This window comes from Cataglyphis hispanica, chromosome 10 (genome assembly GCF_021464435.1).
Source record: "Cataglyphis hispanica isolate Lineage 1 chromosome 10, ULB_Chis1_1.0, whole genome shotgun sequence".
Taxonomy (NCBI): Eukaryota; Metazoa; Arthropoda; class Insecta; order Hymenoptera; family Formicidae; genus Cataglyphis; species Cataglyphis hispanica.
This window is the reverse complement of record NC_065963.1, coordinates 4,244,558-4,270,810: the sequence shown is the minus strand read 5'-3', so window position 1 is coordinate 4,270,810 and position 26,253 is coordinate 4,244,558. Positions and strand designations below refer to the sequence as shown.

The 26,253-nt window shown below is 36.6% G+C and overlaps 1 protein-coding gene and 1 long non-coding RNA gene across 4 annotated transcripts in view; both read right to left on the bottom strand.

The window, feature by feature from the left end:
- LOC126852613 (uncharacterized) overlaps window positions 1-2,178 on the bottom strand; it is a 112,197-nt gene extending 110,019 nt beyond the window's left edge. Inside the window, exon 1 of the long non-coding RNA XR_007687855.1 lies at window positions 2,114-2,178. This is a non-coding gene — a long non-coding RNA (uncharacterized LOC126852613). The remainder of the gene's footprint in view (window positions 1-2,113) is intronic.
- The window catches only part of LOC126852545 (fasciclin-3), a 280,034-nt gene that overhangs the window by 212,018 nt on the left and 41,763 nt on the right, over window positions 1-26,253 (bottom strand). The gene's annotated exons all lie outside the window — the stretch shown is intronic.

The window sequence follows — 26,253 nt, the reverse complement described above, 5'->3', positions numbered from 1 at the left end:
GCTCACAACGACGACACCGTCGTTGTACGATGCCTTCCTCGATAGGAACAGAAGACGTCGAACCGGGAACAAAACGCGAATTCTTTCCAAAAGGATCCCATGTGCATACAGAGTGTCTCGAAAGATCGGAATAAAATCACAAAGAAAATGCGATAAAAAAAATCAAATAATAGAGTACAAATTGCCTTTTTACGCGCGCGAATTTTCGTTTCCAAAATGATTTAAAAAATCGCAAAAATTTATTTTTCTCTTTTTTTTTCGATAATCTTCGATAATTTAATGTCATAAGCATTCAAATATATGTTTTATGGGCCTTGCTTTTTACAAAATTATCCTCATCGATCTCGAGCCGATGTTCATTGTGTAGTTGCACCCAATGCATTTGCATCTGTGTGCGCGTTAAGGGCACACAGATAAAGAGGTAGAAGAACGCGACTATACGTAGCGAAATAGGTGCAATGAGAACTGCAGCGAAGGGCGGCGTTGGCAGAGGCACGTGAGTTACGTATCGGAAAAGCGCGACGTGGAATTCGCTGATTTTACACACGGAGCCTGAAAATATTTCCGGGAATTGTGCCGTGGGTAACGGCCGTAGAAAAGCCACCACTACGGCACCTCCACCTCTATCACCACCATCACCACTATCACAACCACCACCACCACCACCACCACCACCGCCGCCGCCGCCGCCGCCGCCGCCGCCGCCGCCAACATCCGCGCGAATACCGACGCGACACCTTTTCTCCAGGCCACTGCCGCCGCCAAAGTAATGCCGTTTCTTACAGAATTCGGACCATGAATGCATTATCGTCTTACTTTTACGCTATTCTTGTTTGTTTTTATGGTGTCGTTTCTATGTGTAAATGTAAAGCTATATCAAATTAAACACATGCGAGATTTTTGTGCTTTCGTTAAAAGATGGTGTGAGATTTTCATGATTTTTATCTCTAAATTATCTATGATAATGTAAAATAAATATCAGCTGTTCAGTGTCTATCTTTATATATCTCCCATTAAAATATTGCACTTCATTTAAAATGATTTAACGCGATTTTAGAATTTTTAAACTTTCATATTTATACAAACTTTATCCTTTCTCTCTTTTTTTCTCTATTTAAACTTCAGCGATGGATATTCGAAATTCAACGATTTATCGCTGCGACGAGTATCCCGATCTTATGCAAATTTTCAAATGTTCTATCGAGTGCGAAGGTGCCCGCTATTTCGGAATGGCGGATATTTCTGCGTCGCGACGCAAATCCGTAATAGCAGCTCGCGATTTTCGATGAGTAACGATAGGGCTGCGGTTTCTCCAGATCGTAACGCGGAGTAAAATTTCGCCGAATTTTCTTCGTACTTCCCCGTACTTTGCAAGCGTGATAAGCGCTAGCGGATTACGCAGATCGCGCGAGTGTGGATTTCGATGGTCGGTAATACGGAAGAGATCTCGCTTTACGCGCGAATGGGACATGTACGACCCGATTGAAACCCGTTTTCAAAATACTCGGACTTTCCGGCATAAATGGATTTAACGGAATGGAAGTTATCCGGCCACCGGAACCATCGCGGGAAACAGGAGGGGAGGAAATAAAAAGTATCTATCCGTCTATATAGAGAGTGTCCGTATACATTCACACGTACGCGACAAAGATCCGCTTCACGCTCTAACGCGGCTAACATAATAGTTAATTTCAAATGTTGTCGATGCATTCCATCGCGTCGGCTATTGACGATTTAATTTTCGGCACCTGGCCGATATTTCTCGTCGCGACAGCGCGATTAATTGAATTTCGAAAAAGCACGCTATCTCGCGTGAAATAAAAGGTAATAATTAGCGTTTGCGCCATTTTATGCCATTTCATTGAGAATCAATCAACGTAAATTTAATGCTTTGAAATTTATTTATTTATAATCAGATTTATTATTTAATACGATACGATCTCTAAAATAATCCCTTGAACAAAATATCCTGATTGACAAACATTTTATAAAATAAACTGTAATATGTTTTATTTACACATACTTTACTGATATTTTAAATATATATACAATATTAATATTATTTAAATATATATCGATATTATATATATTATATATGCTATAAAGTACTTACAATACACTTTTCGTAATATTTATGTCGCACTTCGCAACAATATCCGTACTAGTAGAAGTTTCGACACTCAGAACCGTCTCTGTCAAAAGATAACACTAACTGAATAATACTTTGGGCTTTTGTCACGCAGCACGTAGTACAATCCCCACTCCAATGTTCGGTCACCCGTATTATAAACATATAATGTTTACGTTTGTGTAGTCTATATAATGTGTCTACGACATTATGTGTTTCGTCTCTTCAAAAATAAATTCAAGAAAGAGAGAGAGAGAGAGAGAGAAATATTCAATAAACTTTTCTATAAAAGATATACGTGAATCAATATTTTTTTTTAGATCAGGTTTAGAGAGAGAGTTCTTTTTTTGTTTTACATAAATTAAGTGTAAATAAAATTATATAGAAAATTTCGTAATATAAAATTTAAATTATAAATGTACTCTCTAAGTAATAGAAAATCAAAGATTAAATCTCAATGAGATTCTTGCACAAGCGAGAACAAAGATAACATGCGGTAAGCTTACAACGGAGCATATATCGGGATATGAGTGACATGCGACTCGACGATTTGGAAAGCGTTACCTGATCGAAATCAGATTTTTGTTTGTCGTTGTGTGTTGTTCACAGCCCATAGTTTTCATCTCTATAAAGATTGCGTGGCGAAGCGCTGGGCTTTTCCAATTTTCGATAGGAATCAAATTCCTGTCACTCGCGCACAGAGGACCATACGCCTCTGCGCGCGACAAAATCGTAAAAGAAACTGTCCGTTATTTTTTTATATACCAACAGCGAAGAGAGACCATCGGCGCGTTTGTAAATTGTAACTCAATCACAAAACTCGCATGCTACACTATGCAAAATACAACAGAACTAAGAAACAAAATCGCTGCTCACAGTTACATCACGTAGCACAGCCATGTTTCAGCCGCTCTAATACTGGTGCTTATTTCCATCGTCGAGAAGCATTAATAATTTAAAAATTATAAATACAATCAAAAATTAATAACTTTTAGCAAATTATAAGCTTTACGAAAATAAATAGAAATTAAAATATTTTTCTTTACAAATTTTTGCAAATCGATCAAAGATATATTCAATATTAAGAAATAAAAACTTTCAATCAATGTGATAATATAATATTTGATTTAATATATAAAAAAAATAAAATATATTGTTTTTATCATATTTTCAAAAGTTTCATATTGCTAGAAGTTTTGCACGTATAATTTAGCAATAGGAAAACTAATATTGTTAAAATATTTCAATTTTTTTATTATAAAATATTATTGTTTAATTTAGATTTGTTAAAATAAGAATGAATATGAAAATATCGCAGAGAAATTGATCAAAGTTGATTAATTTACGAATGTTCATTATTCTTGGCGAGATGCAACGAGAATTTTGATGGACTTATTTACGATAGCCCGCGGCTGTTTCGCCGGGCTTTTAATCAGTCCGAATATATACCGGATATGCAAAAAAACTCTTATCCGCGGTCGGATATTACTTGGTTACATCCCTACGAAGCGGGGGCAATTTAATCAGCTCTCAACGTTATATCGACGAGGAACAGAATTGCGATTCTTATCGCGCGCGGCGAGCTGCTTTCCCCGACAGATTGAAAAAGCTCCACGGCGCTTGCTTTTCCGTGCCTCCGTGCTTTTATATCCAACCGTATATAACGAGGATTCCGATGAAATGCCGCTCACGGAAATTATTTTTGTTTATTACGGCATCAGAAAGAGAGAGAGAGAGAGAGAGAGATAGAGTTAAGGAACTACGAAGATATTCGTAAGTTCAGCCACATCCTCAGCGAACCGAAAATATTGCCGCGTAGAAAGTTAACTCTCGAGTAGTCGGATTATGTAAAATCACGTTGGTCGCATACGAGTCAGAACACTACGATACTTTCGCAGATGTAATATTGCCAAGTTGTACGATAAGACAAAAACATTTCATAATTATTATCTATTAACTAATTTCTATTAATATAATTAATAGAAAAAATACGGCACACATATTAAAATATCTACGTGCGTGCGACTCGTTGATTTTGCTTTTACCGCTTAAATTAAAAGCACGCGCCGTTTGCGGTGGAATCGGATCGACTCGGATTAAGGTTGGGCATGTTTTAGATCCGATTTGAGTGAGGGATGGGGTAAACTCACACTGAAGTGCCTTCGCTCTAAAATTCCGTATTTTTCGCAGCGTGTTTTGAATTCAATCAGTTTTGAGGCATTTTCCGAACAAAAAACTACCATTTTTTTTTTTTTGATTTTTTTTTTAATGCTATTATTTTTAGTCTGCGGTAGTTTTGTTAGTTTAGTAGCCAATTGTGTGTAAAAAACTTCTTTCTTTTTGTATTTAAAAAATATTTAAAAAGTACCACTTCAATAAGACCTTTAATTTTTAAAAATTTACATAATGTGTGTGTGTAAAAGTTATTATAAAAAATATTTAATATAAAAGCTCTCTTTCTCTCTATCTCTAAAATTTTGAATTTTCTGCAACTCGCAACAAGCTTTAAAACAAGCTTTAAAACATGTAAAGCGTGTTTGCGAAATAACGCTGTATTTCATAGTGGCAAATCCCAAGGATGAAACTATGCATTTACTGTATACGTCATGTAATGGAACGTCGAACCACACGGGACGATCGCATTTTATGTACATTTCACGGGCGCAAAAGCCACGATTCTCGTTATAGACGAACCTGGAAGATTGGCCGTGGGCGCTACTCGTGAATTAATAACTAACTCTCGTCGCTCTGATGACAAAGAAACCACACACGCATACCCATGCGGGACACATTGCGCGAGTCGTACGCGGAGAGAGCGTGCCGTTGAAATTTATATTAATGCTCGGAGTATGAGTCAAGCCTTACGTCGGACGACCTTGCTCAAACGCGCAGTTGCTTCTGATGATTTCCATTGCGCAGAGAGAAACGAAGAATAACATAATGGCCCGCGTGTGGGAGTAAAACGCGTGCGGGTCAGGGGTCACGCGCCACAATTAGAGACACGTTAGTTGAAGATCTAATAACCGCGACCACACGGAATGCAGTCTTGACGTGCTTTTAACTCCAATGGATAAAATGACAAAAGTCCGGTTAACACAAACATATGGGATATAATTGGAAATGTTTTATTTAAGAACTTTGCAAGCTGCTGTGTTATTTAGAAATACAGACTGTCAAGATAAAATCATTTATAATGCTACGTCAGTTTTAATTATTTTCGACTTTTCTTTACAAAACAAAGTTTCAAGTGTATATATTTGTCAGAATAATGGGGAAAGACGATAATTAAATCATCTGTGAAATATTTACAATATCATGTGTATGATTTGCCCTCAGACCAGGAGAAGATTAAAGCGGCGCACTTTTAACGAAAAAATTAAATGTTCATCTAGAACAAAGATTTCTCCACGGTGCACTAACGGTAATTAAACTTTATGTCCTGCTGCATTTTGCAGACTTCTATTCCTATGAATTCTTCTTTTTATGAGTTTCCGGGACGGACATCAGCATCCTGCTTAAGTACCGGCAGTTTTACCAGGTGTTGTTAAAACGCCAGATCGTTTTCATTCTACTCCGGTAACGCAAATGGAAATTATGACGTTTCGAATATGTAACAATTAACAAAATAATGCGAAAGATATTCCCTCAAGCTTTAAACGTCATTTCTAAATCTCCAAAGAATCATATAAGAAACAAGTTAATAAATTATTAATTTTTTTATTGTAATAATAAAAAGAAATAAAAAAATAATTGAATATAATAATTGCAAAGTTAGTGTCAATTCAGAAAATCTAGCGTTTAATGCGGATGTATTTATAAACTAGAAATAAACACATACAATACAATACAATGAAAAAAATAAATACCCAGAAAGTAGTTTTAAAGAAACTAAAAAAGCATTATATATAATCAAAAATATATTATAAATATAAATAAAATAAATATGATAATAATGCATACTTAAATATTAATAAAATATAAAAGTTATAAAAACATGTTGAAATATTTAAATATTTCATTCAGTATCATTTTGCATTTTAAGCCTATTATATTAATATTATATTAAAAATTATATAGTGTTATTATTTTGAGTTAGTTCATCACAATGTAACTTTAGAATATTAACAAAGAATAAATGCAAGTCGGCTGTTTCGACGTGATTTTATAGAACTTACTTCTATTTCAAGTTTGGAAACTGAGTCCAATTACTGACGCTCCAATTATAATAAATAGTTTAAATAATATAAATTATTTCACCAAAAGTTTAGACAGCTTGAATTACATTTGTTGAATATTTCTGTGATTACCCCAAGATTTTTAAAAGAATAAACTAAGCTTAATTAAAAAACTAACTTTTTTTCTTTTGGATGGCTCAATAACTCTGTATTTAAAATGTAGAAAAAAGTAAGTTAAACAAATGACCGATTTCTACAAACTTTTATGTTCTACTCGGGAAAGTTATAAAATAATCCAAAAAGTTCAACTCGAAATCCCTAAATATAAAAATTTGAGAACCTTTTCTCAACACAGTAAATCGCAGCTATTTAAAAGTATGCATTTACGTATCACACCCTCTGCACTTTTTCACATTTTTTAGTTACGAAAGTAAAGAAACATTCGATCGATGCAAACAGGCATGTAGCAGGTGATAATTTGCAGAAGAGTAAAGAGTGACGAGCGAACTCGAAGACAGATCGATACAGCGGCAAACTTGGATAAAACTCGAATATAGAGATTCGATATAATGGCAGCAGCCGGTCGTAAACCGCTTTCACTTCGATTTCAGTCACGCTCGCAAACTTCGCAAATCCACCAACTTATTCGCAGCGATTTCATAGTGCGAACAAGCGCAAAGGCGAACCTTTAAGAGATTAAAGTGACTCGTTGGAATCAGTCCATTTAAAAGATTGAATGTGCGAATTCTCGTGGCTTGGTTTCTCCATTATACAGCGATTCTTTTGTGAAATATATATTGAATACATACACGTACACACGTAATTATAGAATTTCTTAATATTTCCTCTCAGTACGTTTTCAAGAAGAAATATTTAAATAATATAGAAATATTTAAAAAATTTATATATATAAATTTATTTATAATTATATTTATATTCTTGAAGAAGAGCAGCTCTCTCGAATCAATCTTTTATCTCTTCAATAATTTTCACTCTGCCAAGGAATTTTAAATAGCATAGATAATACATACATATATTGTATATATTGGTCTAATGTCTTTTAACCCTTAACGGTCGTAAGTCACCTCTCACGTGACAACAGTACTTTGTCGCTGCGGTCGCACGTCACGTGGGAGGTGACAACGAGCGAACCAGTCAAAATTCGCGTTTTATGAAATGCGGGCACGATTGACTTGTGAGTTAAGCATCAGTAACGGAGCAATTGACATCTTAACTGACATATCACTGCCTTTTGTACTCAATTTTCAATATATTGAGCCCAAAAATTAATAAAGAAAATTGTAGAAATTTCGATAGTGATGATAGCAGTGAAAATTTCGATAATTTTAATAATGAAAAATTTATTACTAACGAACTCATAACGGAAATTATAACGATTGTTTAGTATGTTCGAATCGTAAGTTGCCTGGAGGAAGAAGAACAACGGTATACTTCTGTGAAACGTGCAAGAGAAAACCATTCCTTCATGTTGGAGATTGTTTCAAAAAATATCATACGTTAAAAACTTATAAATAATTATTTTAAACTCATATATTTGTAATACACCTTCAAAAAATAAGTAATATCTAATAAAATTTTTTTTTGATTAAAAGAGATTTCGCATATTTACCGAAACCAGCTACCTAGTGAGAATCACGTATGAAAAGCTAGCGACCGATAAGGGTTAATAAACAGACAAGACACATTTCTACTTAGATCACAATTATATATTCTAAATTATATAGATCCGCAAGTATATTCTTTTCTCGATTTTAAATTTTGAATTTATATTAAATGTGTTCATTTGAAGAATTTAATGCAATAGTTCAAAACTTGAAAAAAATCAAAATTAACTTTTGTTCAAAAAAAGAAATTAAACCATCATAGTAGATGTTTGAAATCTAGGAATGTGTCGCGCCAACATGCTGAATGTACGTACGCAATTTCACGGGATATTACAGTGATAAAATTTACTCGCGCGTTCGCATTACTCGCTACAATTCTATAAAAATAACTTCCCGCTTTGCGCTCTCTTCTCAATTGCGGACTCCGGTCCCTACACACTGAGATCGCGTCATATACTCCGAGGGCAAGCCCCGAGAAAAAAATCTCATCTCGCAACCGAGGAGGCGCCTCGCCACCCTCCGCGTCGAGCTCGCAGCAACAAAGCTCGGACAGATTGGAGATTGCAATTTAGAGAGTGCAATTTACGGAACGCCGTTAAACAATTTTAAGCTCGATATAGATGACGGAACGGTTGAAAGGGCTCACGTCAGCCCGGAATCTTTCGTGCGAGAACGCGCTCTGCCGTGTCAACTCCAGCCGTGATTTTATATATTATAGCGCATGTGTCCAGCTTAAACGTAGCCTGGAGAAGTTGGCCAACTGTTGTTCCGAGTGTCGCGATAACCACGGGAGAATTATTAAGGGGGTCCACGGTGACGAATGGTCGCCGCGAAGAGGCGCTCCGGACAAAAGGAGTTTCGCAAAACGAAACACCGCGTCGACCGGTGCAACGTCGCACCGCGACAAATTAGTATGTGATAGTATTGTAAAAGGAAATCGTAGCGTGGTAATCTCACAATTCTCGCAGCACGCGATCCTCGAATCGGGAAAACGACCGCTGCAACCGTTTTCACTTTATCGCCTTTTTCAACTTTATGAGGCTTGACCCGCGCAAGCCATATACTCGCTATGTTGTTTTCAACTGGATTCTTTTTTTTTTCCCTTATTTTTGCGCACGCTATTGCAGAAGCTTATCGCGGAGAGCGTACGTTTATTTGTATATCGCATTAAACAAATTTATCCGATGAGTAATGTTGCTTCTATCTCGACACGGTGGTATTTTGTGTCGCTGCGCATGAATATTTATTAATTTTCATAAAGTCGCTGAAAAAAAATATGCGAAATAATTGCAATATAATAAATTAACCGACAATAAAGTAACATTTTAATTACAATCCATATCTTCCAAGCTAAATAAAAACGTATTAAATGTTAGCCGACGCTTTTTACCGCGATAACGTAACTTCTCGCTGTAAAAGCCCGACGTTATTCATCGAGCCAATATTTTCCCACGTAATGGCAGGTATCTCTGCCTAAACATTTTTCCTCTTCTTACAGCTAGTGCTTCGAAGCTAATATCCATGGTAACAGGGGGTTACACAATTATTTCTTTAAACATTCAGTGGGAGATGGGCATCCCTCTTATTAGAAGCGACATTTCGTAATCAAATTACGTTAATGCACCATTGACTTTCGTTCGATTTCACGCCCCCCTCCCCCCAGACGAAGCATCGCGAATCGTCGGAGACGCAGCAGATGCGCAAATTGTCTACCGTGTACTTATCGCACAAATTGTGCGAGTCGTCGGGGAAGATGCGAACGAAACGAGAAGGGTACGAGAAAAACGGGAGCCGGAGAAGGGATCGCAACATATGTCACAGATGCGTTCTCGCATTCGCGAACAGAGATGCGAAATATCGAAGACGCGAAATTGGGGCGCGCGGATTCAATGAGCACGATCGAGCGTGAAACGAGGTAATATAGGGGGACGAGAACCTCTGTCGGCAGTCTGGGGAGGCGACCTTCGAACTCGGCGACGCCCTTTAACAATGACCTACGAGCCAGTCGGGAAAACTTTACCCATTCGCAGCATCGCGTCGCTGCATTAACCCATTAATTAAAGCCTTTATCCGCTCAGATTTCTAATTCACCACGATTGCCAGCATATATTACGCGTAATACACATAATAGTTTTTATCCTCGATGAGTACGTTATATTTTTATTTTTCTGAATATTATGTTATTTTTGTTCTTCTCTTTTTTCTCCCTCTTTTTTCATACAGAAAATAATAAACTTAAACTCTACAACGCTGTAAGCTTTAACCTTACAATGTAAATTTTAAAAAAGAGAAAAATACATATATATTACAGACACTCATTTTAAGCTACTCGTATTTGCTCGAAAGTGAGATACAACAGAGAGCCAAGATCGTGTTCCAACATCTTGTTCCGGCGCAACGTTCGGTTATGTACAGTATACAGCTCACGATGCAGCAACAATGCGAGAGACGAGCGATAGTAGTCGTGAAAAGAAGCCACTATGTGGACCAAGGCTACAGATTATACGTCGCAACGTGATACGCTGCCAAGACAGACTTTGCGAATGCGCTGCAAATCTTCTTACCTTGGAATACCCACTTTATACGTCCAACGGCATTATTTATTTTTCTTTTTCTTGAATGGAAAAATAGATTCGGATGTGAAAAGTCAGTTTTTCTAGATAGCTTTTGTCGCGTATTTTTTGGCTTATTTTTTTCTTTTTCTGTCTACGATATTATCCAATCATATATTTATTTCAAATATTAATTCCTATTTTCTTTCTTATCGTGAAATTATTTCTAAAGTGACAATTATTCCCAATAATTTCTATCTTTATTTAGATCTTATTCCCCATATTTATGATCGAGAGAGGAAATACTCTGATAGCTTTGAAACATTTGTATATTGGAGCGGAAAGAATCAATTCGAATTTTGCTTGTCAAAGACACCGAACGAATTTATAAGTAAAGAAAAATACGTAACGGACGTGTTTACGATAAGATTTCATATGCGAGTTCAGCGTGTACGTGACGTGTATATAAAGTCACTTGCGTCTATTTGCCTATATATGTTTGCAAGTTGTAAAGAGTCGGTGAAGGAGGCAGAGCACTTGAACAGGCGTTACCTCGAGACAAAACCACCGTCTCGGTATTGTCTGGACCAAACCGAGCAAATCAACCGCTCTCACTTTGGCTCTTGCATATCTCTAGAACGCTTTCCTTCCCCCTCTGTCTCACCCTTTTCCCCAGGACATGCAGACCATCCCTCTTTAGGTACCTATCGCGAGACGTACTGTCTTCGCCGAGTCATCCACCCCCTATTTCTGGAAACGACTTACTGGACAAAATACGACGGAAATCGCACGAAAATAGAGAAATACAGAAATATCAATTTATTAAATTACGCCGTCGTATAATTATTATTTTTATTATTATTTTTCGATTTTATACACGATTCCATTTGTTCGCAGTAAATTAAAGAAATACGGATGAGAGATCAGAAATATTCAAAAATATTTGTTTTTAATCCTATTAAATATTCATTTGCAAATATATACATATATATGCATAAACCATGCGCTGTATCTCCGAGAACGAACAATTTTCACATGGTTAATGGGCATAATGCTGCCAGATGCATCTTGCGTGTAGACAGCTCGAGATTGCTTATGCGGGCAATCTGTCGCATTGCGCGGTGATTGGTCTGCCTTGATGTAACCTCGATCGATTAGTTAGCCATTAACGCAGCCATTAATTATCGTGACGAACTGGAGGTCGCGAGAATTTTCTCACGACTGTACATAAATCACAGCGAATCCGACGTTAATATGTCCATCGAAACACAAATCGAAAAATTACGAAAGATGCACCAACATGAGCGACATTTTCTTAATATGAGAATCTAAATGCATGCCGATCAATTTTATAGATTCGAAAGAGAGAGAGAGAGAGAAATGGTAGGCCATGTGTCACACGAGAGCGTTTATGCTCCGCGCACAGCAAGCCGTGCGTTACGCACGTTTCGCCTTGCGAGTCATGCTGTACGTACATATCTCTCCTGCATCTACGTGTCAGAGGTAGAACACTTGAGATACGTAGACACTCGCAGAGCGAATCATATTTCAGAATACTGTCTGAGAATAGTGACACATGAATTGTGAACATTACACGCTCTTGCGAGAAATATTGCATTTTTATATGACTAAAATACTCGTGCAGAGAGTGTTCCAATTACTTGATAATATATTTCGTAAAACATACATCTCTGTTTATCTTATTATTTCTCCAAATTATAACTAATAATTCTCTTTACATAAAATATCAAAAAGTTCATGTATTGATTATTGTAAATTAAATAAATTTTGATTGGGAAATTTTTCAGTTATTTCTTTCCTTGTCAAAAGCCTCTAAATTAAGAATACATTAACTAACATGTTCAAATAACGGAAATATCAAATACAAGTAAATCTTTATTTTATATATAATTTTTCTCCCTTTAACCCATTCATTTTATACGTAATATGATAGTGCGTAATAACTATAACGGCGTTTCGTGAACGCAATCGTAACATAGAGTTACTCCTCGCGTACGTCAAATATATGTCAAGCTGTTTCGTACGCATCTCGTGTTCGCAATCCCATGGATAGTCCAAGGTACACGCAACGACGGTCACGCACGCGTGCGTATGTATTCAACATATGTACATTAACGAAGGGTCGCAGCACGAGGGATGGATGACGTCTGCGACAAGAGGGATACCGCCGGTTTGCGGCTGATCATGTGTGCACATGTGGATTCGCCATCGGAGGAAACAGGGTCAGCGTGTTGCGTGCGAATAACGGCTAATCGCTGTCTAATAAGTTTGTCCGCATAATCGATAACAGACGTCGTCGGTCACGATGGTCGACGTCGTTGCCGCGGAAACGTTTGACGATTTTATCGGAAATACTTTGCGAGTGAAATTCGATTAAACGCGTTGGTACAATGGCAAAACACGAACGAGTTAATGCGTTTAGTAAAAAAAAAAAAAAAAACTCGCTCTTCCGGATCGTATTATCGTAAATCGAATTTTTACACTCACTTTTATGGAGAGCGTAAATAATCTTGTTATTCTTTAACCGTACCATTTTATATCTAACTTCTTGTCGGTAGAAACAAAAGTTGTATATTAAATTTGATTTGAAATATTTGAAAAATATCGCAAAATGTTTCACGACCAAAAAAAAACTCGTAAAATTTCGATTAACAGAAAATTTTATTCTCTCTATTTCTTGATTTATCAAAAATTCATATAAAAACAAAATTTTTTAATCATAACATTCTTTTTTATATAGCGTGCGATATTATAAATTTTACTTTCGATATTAATCTGTTGCGTGCAGTTATATTACATTTCGTTTCTATGATTTCTAATGACATTTATTTTATCCGTGCTGCATTTCATTTCACAAATCAGAAATCTGTGGCAACGAAAAATATAATGTTATCGCGAAAATTATCCACCGAAAGTCTGTTAAGAGAAGTTTCTAAAAATATACTGTTGAACAAAGGACCATATCCTTAAGTGCGACTGTCTACCTGTTATGACCCATAATTGCGAAAGTTATCGCCACATTGTATTACAGTCGCGTCAATAAAACGCAACTGTCTCTCTCTCTTGCATTGCTTTCGCGTTCTACATACGGAATTGAATGGCAATTCGAGAAAATAATCAGCGAATAAAAGACGAATTATTCGGAATATCGACGTATTCGCTACAATTGCCACGCTATATGAACTACTTTGAACGACGTAATCGCTCTGAAATTTTAACGAGTCATGTACCAATTTGTAGATCAATCTTGAAATGTATAATATTTGGAATAATATATCAAAACATATATTTATATATACGACATTAAATACAAAACACGCATTATACTTTATATACAGCGCGGATTTTTAAATAAATTAAATTATTATATTTATCGTAAAATAAATGCAACAATTAAAGTAAAATATTATTATTACCAAAAATAATAATATTTTATTGTGAGTAAATTTAATGCGGATGTCACATTTATATATCCCGATTATATATGTATATGTATATAAAATATAATAGTTACTTAGTAACCGAATAATAATTTGATAAGAAAATCGAATATATCTTTGATGATAATTTCTAATAATATACAAAATCAAATTAAATTTACATATAATCTACAATTACTTGAGGCAAATTTTAATCGGCCATCCACATGTAAGAAAACTAGCTAGAATATACGTTCTTCGTATCGATCTTCTCTCGACATGAACTGCATAGCAATCTGCAAACACGGCGACAACTCCTTTGCTCTGGTAAAACGCAAGAGAACAACGGTGTATTCTCCGTCGATATGAGCCGATCGTGACATAACAGCGAGACGCGGATACGATATCGACTATAGTAATCATCGGCAATATCGAAGCCGCATCGGTGGCTTCAAAACCATGCTAGGTCGTGCACTCCGGGATTGAGTGCAGGCACTGTTTGCGTTTCGCCGTACGTATATACACGATAATTCCGCAATAACGCTGAGTGGCACGGTGTTCTCCTCCGCGCACCCCCTTCTACAAATCCTTTTATTCCCCTCCCCCTTGCCGCGCAACCGTCCCCGTTTTGCCTTACAATAACCGGCAACCTGTTACGGTTGCGTAATAAAGCCGCTCGTTTGTGGCCCCTTATCGGTGGCCCCCCTCCGCCTCTTCCGTCCCGTTCCGCGTGTAAAACGTATACGCTCGCTGAGCGAGAGAAGAGCAAAGTTCATTTTCCGCGCAAAAATTATTAATCTCTAAGTTTCGTCTCTGCTGATTCAGACGAACGAATCGAGGAACGTTTTTTTTTTTGTGTCCGATATTAATTGTAAACCTGTATATAACATCTCCATTAAATATTGCGTTACAGTAGATTAAATACAAATGTGTGAAAATTAATTTGTATTTTTTTTTTTTTTTTTTACGTATCAGTTATCCTGCATCGAGTCGCTCGAATTTTCACGCATACTTTATTCCCTTTACGTCGTCTTCTTTCGGAGTGAAATCGTTTCTGAAAGCGGCTCGTCGCGTGGGCGTCGGATAAATAACGCGCGCTTCCCCCTTGCATCTCTCTCTCTTTCGCGCATTACGATGTATATCGTAGACAGAGTCCGCGTCCGCCGTCCATCATATTGTTAATGCACGTCGTTTTCTCCCGCCATCTGCCTCTCATCCGCCTCGCCGATCCCTTTTCTCCTATGTATCTTTCTCTTTTTCTCCCTCTCTCTCTCTCTCTCTCTCTCTCTCTCTCGCTCCTATCTCTTTTCTGCCGTAAAACGCGACTCTATTCGTCTTACTTTTCACAGGCGTCTCGTTCCATCCGGTACAGTTTCTGCCGCGTCTTCGTCGCCTCTCCCGTTGTCTCCCGCTCGCATTTACCGTCCTCCTTCCGAGGCCTTCGCTAACGGAAAATACATCCCCGGAGAACGTCGTCTTGAACCCCGACTGTATTTTCGCGTCGGTAGTTTGGAGCACTCTGTGCTCAAGATAAAACCGGTTAATTGCGCATCGGTATTGTGCGGTTGCCCCACAAAACCCAGTAACGCCCAAAATTTTCCATTAATCGACCGTTATTCGTTCTCTCTTTTCATTATTCTTCTCTAATATTGGTTAAAAAGATTCTCTCGATTAACAATAAAAACAATATCGATCTAGAGAAACTATCAGCGAAATAATTCGTTTTTTGCGTATATGTTATTGTTGAGTCAATTGGTTTTTAAAATACTACAAGCACGAATATTGAAATTGTTAACGTACAAATAAAACTGTACTATTTCTAAAATAATGACAAATGATGAAAAAATATTTGAATAATAGAAAACTATAACCATGGTGGCGCGTGTGAATTTATGTTTATCTTCGCGCATATGCTGTATCTTTATATTTTAATATCTGTATTTCGAAACGAATACACACACACATTGTTTTAATATTTTTCGATAGATTTTATATTTCTAGATACAATAAAAAAAAATATTTGAGGGAGCAAAAATACAAATTCAATTTAAATTGCATAATTTTTTTAGATTACTTATTATCGGTTACCAATAATTTCATGTTCGATACTACTGCGATAAGCACCGTTAATGGATAACTAAATGTAGGAGCATTCTTAGCAATCCAAGGATATCGATCGTCGCATTCCTGCTCAAGTAATGATTCGAGAATTCATTATTTTTCTTCCCTTTTTTTAAACTTCACGTCTGCAACTATATATTTATATCGCGCTGCGAACAATTTATTTAATCATTAAGATGTTCTAGCGTGTGCTTGCACGACCACCGGCGGTCCGGCAGTAGCTTTCTCTCATCAAGACCAGCTGCATCCATTTCCAACTTTCTTATTGCATCATCCCGACTGCGTTTCTGTAATTAGTTGGGATAAGCTAGGAGAGATTCTTTCTTCAATTTCGTTTTACGCGATCCGGAATAACCATAATTTAACTGCGTACGCGTATCTTGAGATGCCTGAGACATGCCTGAGAGCGGCCAATGACCTTTCTCGTTAATGCACTCTTGCTTAACTGGCTGTATCTAAACTTAAGCATGTGCGATCAATTTCAAATATGGCCTTTTATTAATCTTTTGACAATTGATGCCAGGTATATTTTGATATCAAAGTATCGATAATAATTATATAATTTCTTTATCTCTTCGAGGAGAACCGAAAGAATCTTTCATGATTGCAAAGCTTATTAAGTCCGACAATAGTCATCGAGGAAGCGAGCTCGATCGCGTCGATTGCTAAGGTCATTGCTTGTTCTCCCCTGCTTCCGGAAGTCGTGCGTACACTGTAATCATCATGATGATTTGCGCCGACACATGGTATTGCCTCGAAAAAGCCCGAGGCAAAAAGTTGCATTTTGCATTTGTTCTGTGATTATGTAGACAGAATGAAAATTTATGGCACAATAATAATATCAAAGAAATCGATCTAATTTTCTATCCTACTTATTTCTTTAATCACACTTTTATCATGCGCTGTTAATATCGATTATCTGTTATGCCTTTTACTATATGAATGAAAATCATTCAGCAAATTTCACGAACTTAGCCTGCAAAAATAGAAACTACAATAAATATGCAGATTAAAAACTTTTTATTTAATGATATAAGATAAGATGGGAACACAAAGAGATTTTATTTTATATATTATAAAGCAACTTCATGCTCTACACCCAAAGTTGAAAAATACGAATCTTACTTTGAATATTTAATTCTCAACGTTGTGTTGTCGTGGAAGGTACTCACGCCATAATGTCCACCCACGCGGGAGTCCCACAGTATTAATGACACGGTACGTACTGGTGTCATAAACGGCTATATCCGTAACTTAACACAAGATGTGGAGGAACGTAAAAAGGTTTACACTTTTGCGTCTAGGCGCAAAATAATGGCGAAAGGTACATTCTCACATTATTCTCGCTGAACAAAAAAAAAAGAAGAAAAGAAACATGAAGGATTAAAAACTCTCCCCGTGAATCATAAAACTCGGTCTTTAATTATTTGTTTATTCGCTTCCTGGCACACGCGCGATTAAATCTCGACGCAAAGTATCTTCGTCGCGGGGAAAAAGCGGCGTCATCTGCATAATAATAACGGAAGTGATAATTAAAAAAAAAATCGCGACGTAATAGCCGCGGAGACTAGCTAATCTATTCAAAGCTATAAAAATTGTGCCGAGGGGTGTCGCACAAAACCTTCGATTTTTCGTGAACAAAACCTACGAAAAGGCTGGCCGTTGAGCGTTTTTTTCAGCAAACTACTCGCTCCCTCTCTCCCTCCTCGATTCTCTCACCGATAGTATTTACGTTGATTAAACCGCACCGACGTTTTTTCGCCGTCACCCCGCCGTCGGCCACAGGTAAATTGAAGCGTTTTTCCGTTCACTCACCCCATTGCCGTAACGATGTACTCCAGGAGTGCGGAAAAACAAAGAGTAAAGTTACTCTCTCTCGCTATCGCACAGATCCCGTGATCGAATCGCGCGTTTCGTCGCGTGCGCGCCAAACTTCGGACCTTCGTCCCGTGACGTGATTTACTTTTCGCACCGACCTCTAATTGCGAGGAATTTTTCAAAATAGATTACCGGCCAGAGGGGTATTTCGTTTGCGTTACAAAATGTACAGCGAGCGGAAATCAGAATTCAATTATGCACAGCATAATTATGCCGTTATGCGGCACAATTATGCCGACATAATTGCATTCAATGAAATTATTTCAATTGCATATCTTTCTACATTTATGCAAGTTGCATTTACACCGCGCAGCTACTATGTCATGCATTAATTTATGTCATGAACGTTATGTCTGTAATATCATATGCGTACTTGCTTGATATACACATGAATAATAGATGATATAAAATTTTTAAATAATCTTATTTATTTATCAATTCGTATCAACAAATTATGCACGGCTCGCGTCATGCATAACTTAAAGTATAATAAAAAGTTCCAATGACAAACTGTTTTCAATCGTTAGCAATTTTATTCTCTCCTAAACGTTTAAAAAGAAAAAAAAAAAAAAACTACAGTTCTCGCATTGCGTTGTGAAAAAAAGGTGTCTTCGCTTGTAACTGGAGGCCCCTCCGGGCGGTTCATCGTAAAGGAAACGCTTTTGTCTCCGCACGAAAAGAAAACGTTACACGCGTATTTTTTTTCTTCCCTTTTTTTTTCCTTTGAGATCGCGCTCGCGGCAAAACGCGTCACGTAAGGCGGAACCGCAGGTCGATCAACCTTTGCGTGCTGAAATTTCTCTAACTGCGCTCGCACTTCCTCTCTCGATCGATGCGCGGTTCCCCCTTTTGCGACGTACCTTAAAGGCAAAAAGAAAAAAAAAAAAAAAAACTCTTAAAGTACACATTTCTCTTTCCGCCGTCGGCGAAAACGTCATTGTTTTTTATCAATTCTCGTCGTGTTCTCGCGGTTATAAAAGGCTTCCCGGCAATGCGATATTATCGCTGCAAATTCCAGGAATTTCATCGAGTTCATAACTCGTGAGCTTATGTAACGCCCATTAATAGACATTCCTTATATAAAGACGTGGCATTGTCATTGAAATCGATGGACAAATGCCGAAACAATACGTGTGAAACATTTCAAATAAAATTGACATCAATATTCAAGACCGAAACAGATTTGTTCCATTGGCAAGTTTCAATCAAAAAATAACCATAAAAATTATGTAATATTTATTTCGACATTGTCTTAATTTAATGTGCTTACAATTCTCGAGATAGTCAATATTGAAAATTTATATCAGTGCAAAAATAAAATATAATATTTTACGAGCAAATTTTTACCGATGTCCAGAATTATTTACATAAAACCGTTTGTATTCATAGAGAATAAAGTGACAATTTCTTTTTATGTATTCCTTCAGTGAACCTTTTAAATGATATGCCGATCATGTATAACTGACAAACGGTCGTTAAAATCAACTGTTGAGTGGTCAGTTGCGAGAAAGCTATAACGGGACATTCGTCCATGAACCACAACGAACTTGCTAGCTAATCGTTCCTTTAGTCACGTTACTCCTAAAGTCAGCAGAGAGACAACAATGGATGAGAGACAATTAAACGCGGTTTCGCATTCTGAGATAATTCTGGAGCAGAAAATAAAACTTTGTCTGTATATATGTGTATTTGACGATGTCGCGATCTGATATATGATAACTCAAGCCGCTCTATGAATTAATAAATTTGGATGTCTTCGAAAAAAATCAATGACTTTACAATTGACATAATCGATACAAAAAAGAAAACCAATAATATATATAATTCATTATTTTATTTTATACTAAATTGAGATTTTAAACTATTATTTCAGTTTTACATAATTTCCTGTGTTAATAAAAAAATATATTTTTCATGAAAATTGATAAATTCTTCCTTGTATTATATATTCCTCCTTGTATTCCTGCGCAAGCACAAAATTGATTTTTTTTTTTCAAATTCAATTCCGCGTGCAATAATAACGCAGCTATTTAAACGTGCCATTATAAAAAAAAAATGCGAAACTCGTAACTAGAAATTTCATTCCTGGAAAAACTCACATACGCATAATAACGAATCTCAACGAATATCAACAGTAATTTTTTTCGCTGGCACGTACAAATTTTGATTGGTCATTCCTGCACTTTTAACGCGACGTTTGAACCAGCAAAAGATTGGCCGCGAGGGAACGCAATCACGAAGGTAATGAATTCTGGCAATTTCTCGCAAATTCTCTACCGTCCAAGGTGGGGGGCGGATCCCCATGGAGTTTCCCGTAAAAGCAGACACACTTACGACCAGGAACTTGGCTAGTTATGAATCATGCGCGCGACACCCAACGGTACATCACTGCGAGCTCACATGGAATATATGCATGAGACTAGAAGTTGAAGCTCCGTAAGTGAACTAATAAATAAATGGATTTTAAAAGAAATAAAAAATGGTTAAAGCGGCGGTTACTATGTGAAGTAGCGACACCATTAAACGAAAGTATAGTATCCTGGAAATCGTAATTAAATGTGAGCTTTTATGTAATACTGTAAAACAGAGACATCTTAAAATTGATAATCTTACTGTAAAAAAAAAAAATAACCAGACATTTCATATATGTTTAAAGTAATAAAATTAAAACATACATATAGATTTTGCATGCACATTATAACAATATTAATATTCTACGTTAAGAATTTTTTCTAAATATCTGTCATTCATGAGATAGTCATGGAATATCTCATAGACGAGTTCGAAAACTAAACTATCATAGCTCAACTGTAAAGACAAACAGCAAGGTACGAAAGAGTCGAGAGCTCGTGAAGGGTTAAGTCGGCCAAAGTTTGTGCAAGTTCGAGCAACTTAGCTGAAGCCGAGGAGAAGCGTCTCCCTTACCCTGCGGCTTACGCCATTCCGAATGAAATATGCATGTACAAGGTTAGGGAGTACAATTTTCACGGAAAATAGCCGCCCCTTGTACGCTTTCGCCTTCGGGAAAACTTCTTCAGTCAAAGTACAAAAGAAGATGTGCCCTGGGTCTACGGCAATCTTTCTCTCGCGCTAAACATGGAAATCCGTTACTGCCTGTCGCGGAAAAGCGGCGCATAATCGTGCGACTTTGAGACATTGTAAATTTCGCTGACATTTTCAAAATGTTACAAGAAAAAAAAATTCAAATATTAAATAAAAAGAAAATTAATATTGACTCAAACTAAGCTAAGAATTTTTATAAATAAATACTAATACATATTTATTCATTTGACAAATAAAAAAATGGTCCAAATAATTTCTGCTTCTCAGATATAGATTTGAAGTTCAAATTTACATATATTTATAGTAATAAATTCAAGAAATCAAGAAGTCAGCTGCTTGTCAATGAGAATAAAACGTAACTGTTTAAAAAAAGCAATCACAAATTCTCGTAAGATATCGGGAACCGTAACAGCGTGCGAGATTTGGAATTTACACACGCGCGAGCAAGAGTTATTTCAACCTTAAATTGGGCCTAGTACTGGATATTTTAACATGTAAATATCGAAACTATAAAAAATTCAAGGGACCGATTGATCGTAAAAAAAAAAGCGCGCAGATAAATATATTCACGGCCTACGGATGTTGTCGATATTTCAACCGATTCGGAATTCCGTGAGGTTTCGCTCGAGCAAGCGTCACACTCTCGAGAATTGTTCGCGTCCGTGTCGCATTTCAATTTCGATTCTTTGTAAAAATTCGTATTCCTTTCGATGTGTCGCAAAACGATTTTCTCCTTCGTTTTCTCTCTGGCTCTCCCTATCTTTCCTTTTCTTTCTGTCATGTAGAAAAATTTCCGCACTCGATTTTCGATGACAATTTCGACCAACTCGTAGCAAGATTCATAAAACGGCGTTACCAACGCATCGGATATGATTGGCGGACAAAAAATTTGTCGAGTAGTTTTGAAATGATAGCTTGAGATCATCTGAAAAAAAGATTGATCTTATCCCTTCAAGATTTTCATTTCTTTACAGAAGAATAAACGCGCGAATAATGGGAAAACCGTTTAATCTTGGCGACCGAGATATCCGTCGCGACTTAGTCGCCCCGAGAATTCGTGAAACGCGCAAATGTAAAAGCTTTACGAGACAAGAATCGAGCGAAATGAGCGCGAGAAGAAAATGTGCTTGTAGTACAGACATAATGAAGGACATTTTGGCAAGCGAGATTGCCACGCTAAGTTTAATAAAACGATTTCATGTGCAATAATTGCAACGCAGTCAGATACATTCACCGTCTGCTATTGGAAAATTGTTTTATTAGTAAAAGCTATAGTATTTTGTTTTAAATTATTGAAAATTAAAAACTTAACACACATCGTTTGCGCGCACAACGCGAAAATAAGACTGTTGTATATTTAAATAATATTAATGCAAAGCGATAAATTCATGAAAGATATCTTGTTAATCTCTCCTTCATTCGTTCCCTTAAAAGTACACGCATCGATGGGAAGTTAATGTATTTTGCAGCAATATTTCATAGCCCTTTTGCGAAATGACTCATCCTGCATGAAGGCGAATGAGCATGCGCTCCCTCTGTTCCACATTACCTCTTCGTAAGGATAATTAAAAACTTTGAGAAACGGTAGACACGGTGATTACTCCTAAGAACGTGGTAATGAGTAAAATCCGATTAATTCATCATGCGTCAAAACTAAGTTTCAGAACAAAAGTTCCTAATTGTCTCGAGGAATGTTCGTTAAATTAAAGGGGCGCTGTATAGGTAGGTAGGTAGGTAGGAATTACCATCCGTGTTTTAATGTTTCTTCTCACTTTACTTCCGCGTAATTGATTAAATTTTATCCCGGGCATACTTAACGACCGACGTGCCGATAATGTAAAGTAAGAATGTGCAAGGGCGCCATTACGTCATCCCCACCCGTTACGTAACAACTAAAAAAAAAAAAAAAAAGTTCCACTACGTATTTCCCTCAATTTAACATACTTTGCGACGTAAAAGTTTCGGCCCGACTGGGCGGCGTTTTACCGAAATTCGATCTATATATTGATACCCAGGAAAATTCAAATCCTAATGTAAAAATTTTTATATTCGAAACTTTAATATTGCCATTTAAATTTTATTGATACTTGCATTATATTCTATTTAATAATATTAAATGCATAATAAGCTTTATATTTTAATTTAAATTTCATCAAAATAGAATAGTAGAAAATAAACATTAAATTGATTTTATTGAATTAAAGTAATTTGTTGTATGAAGAAAAAAATTATTCAATATTAATTTTCATGAAAATGCATAGAGGGAAAACGGCATTGAAAAATGATGCAATTTAGAAGTTCTACAGGCTACTCTCGTAGATCTTAAAGAACGATATGAGGTTCATTACGGGACAAACGGTGACACGGAAGCATCGAAAATGAGAGCCGGATAAAAATCACGTATTCTCCGTTCGCGACCGCGTATGGTATTAATAAATAAAAAGGCCAGTGCCCTTTTTTATGGACTGGCGTACACGTGGAGTCATAATGAATCTCATTTATTCCGCGAATAAAGAACGCAGCGCCCTGGACATGGTGATCGATGACCCTGCTACGTACGCAGTAACCGTAGTACCTACTAACTGCCCTTCCGCGTAATTTAAACTTGCCATTCGTAACTCTTTACAATCCGACGGAATTAAAGTGTAATGAGGCGACTACAAAATTCCTTTGACAATATTTTCGTGTGTTGTTACAGCTAACCTTCTTTTGCTAATTCGGTCGCCTTTAGCATTATCTATGATCTCCTTGCGATTCTTGTCTCTTGTAATAAAGTACAAGACAATTCATCAATTTCACCAATTACATATTATTTATATTTTCCTCTATTGTTCGTAATAAAATAATCATTTTATATAATATTATCGGAGAAATTATAAAACATTATATTTTGCGAACATAATAAAAATTTCCTTTTTCTCAAGAAATTACAATAAATATTCTTCTTATCTTTAAATTAATTAAAATAAGAAATAATCAAAGTTACCGCCATTTATTAAAGCTATTAAAAATGCAGAGCTATTGCAGAACGACTATACTACTGCCTATTAAAAATTCCTGGAATGCACAAGCCTACTTTCACGGTTTATTACGCTTTAACAGCCAAAGTAAAAATCTGTACGAGCAATTTTCCTCTTGACATTTGCCGACATGGAAATCTAAAGACACGTTGGGATATCGCGCGTTTACGAACGATTCCCCCCCTCATAGAATTTTATAAAGGAGCTCAACTGAGCGCGGTCTCGTTATACAGCGTATCGCGGCATGTAGTTCAGGGGAGCACCTTATATATTTGATACGCTGATGCACTCGCTATATCCGCAAATTCTTTCGTAAAAGGCACCGCCAAATGCGAGCTGCATTTTTCAAGACCGGGCGATCCGTTATATTATTACGTGACTCAACTACGAACAATGTGAGACCGGGAATCAAGGTTGTGCCCACAGCCCGATGCTGTATAATTCAGAGCAACACAATACAGGTATATCTTAATACCGCGATCAGTATTATAAATTTACAACGATACACGCAGTCATGATGTACAGTACATCTCAAGTTTTTCATGAAAATGAAAATAATAGGTAAAAAAATTTATAATATAGAAATATCTCTCTCGTTAATTATAAATATACATTTTTCATATGAAAACTCGAAAAAATTAAAAATTATTTATCTACCTGAATTTACAATTTACTATCAATCGAGAAATAAAATCTTAAAAATCTCAAATATTTTTCTCACAGGAATTTTTATATTATTTATGACAAATTTACGAAAAATTCTATTTTATCTTAAGCAATAATATCAATGTTGTAATAAAGCAGACAGCTGGATTACTTGCGCTGAATAAGTTTGCGCCAGATATAATATAATTGTCTGGCGGGAGCTGGAGAGGCTCTCAATGTCGCAGCAATATCGCGCTTTGTATTGAGGCAGTTATCGAAGTTACCTGTGACGCTAATTCGATAAATACTCGCCGCTTATTAGAAACGAGGTTACGAGATGACGGGCTAAAGTTCAGTCTAGCGGCATAATATGGTACTTCATTATATCTCTCGTGATCGCGCCAACTCACGTTCACTACGCCACCGCTGACACCATTATACATCCCCCGGCAACGATGCCGTAACGTAAAATCTAAACGTTATAGGCAGCTAACGCCCGAGTCATCCCAATGTAAAACAACGCGGATAATTCAACGACGGCGACATGACAGTGCGTGAAATCAAGACCGACAGCCAACATTGCACCCTCAGAAATGTACAACGATAACATCAATATATAACTTGATTTAACCATTATTTTTTATATATTTTTTTATAATGTAATGATATATAGTAACAGCGTTATAAACAGCATGATAACAACTTATAAAGTTTCTTTTTTTTATTAAATGTCTCAATTTTATCCGATTACACACTTTAAAGAACATTTAACATAAAAAGAGATTGTATATAATATTGTGAAAAAATATTTTGAAATAACTTAACGATTCAAAACGTTATTCAATTTCTAATCGCGTTTCTGTCAAAGCACGATCCGTCTTTCACCATTAACAAAAACGATTGGAAACTTTTGATCACTGCGAGCATACGACCGTGGCACGATTAACGACAGACGTGCGCACGGAGGTTTCAATCTCGCACGTCGATAATCGTACTCGCCTCGACCACCAAGCGTATATGCAATTCGCAGTTTATAAGAGCGCACGAAGGTCGTATTATCGGGTAACGACGACTTATCTGGACGTAATACGTACACAGTAGCCGGACGCTAACTTCTCATCTACCGTATGTGACACAATTGACGATCGACATTTAATCTGTGATGATGTTCGATACAAACTGAGATTCAGCCGGATTAGGTGCGTCACACCTCCTATGCATCATCACTTATTCGATCAAATTCAACAGTCTGTTGAAATTTTAAAGAAGGTAATCGGTAATTATTCATTTAAAATATCTCAAGAGAAAATCATAAATATAAAAATGAGATTTAATAAAATAAAATTAAACAAAAATATAATGACAATTAAAAAAACTTAAATACGCATGTCGTCTGACATATGCATTAATGATCAGGTCAGCACGCATGATCAGTATGCATCGAACGCAGCACTCCGATTCAGATGTAATCGATCGTTTGTCAAACAATTTCTGTCTTCTGTCAATCTCACCTCGTTTGATCGCGTGTATGTTTTGGCGTGAAACAACCGATTTGAACGATTGCTCGATGGATTGGATAGCAATTAATCCAAAGATACAGTGCTTC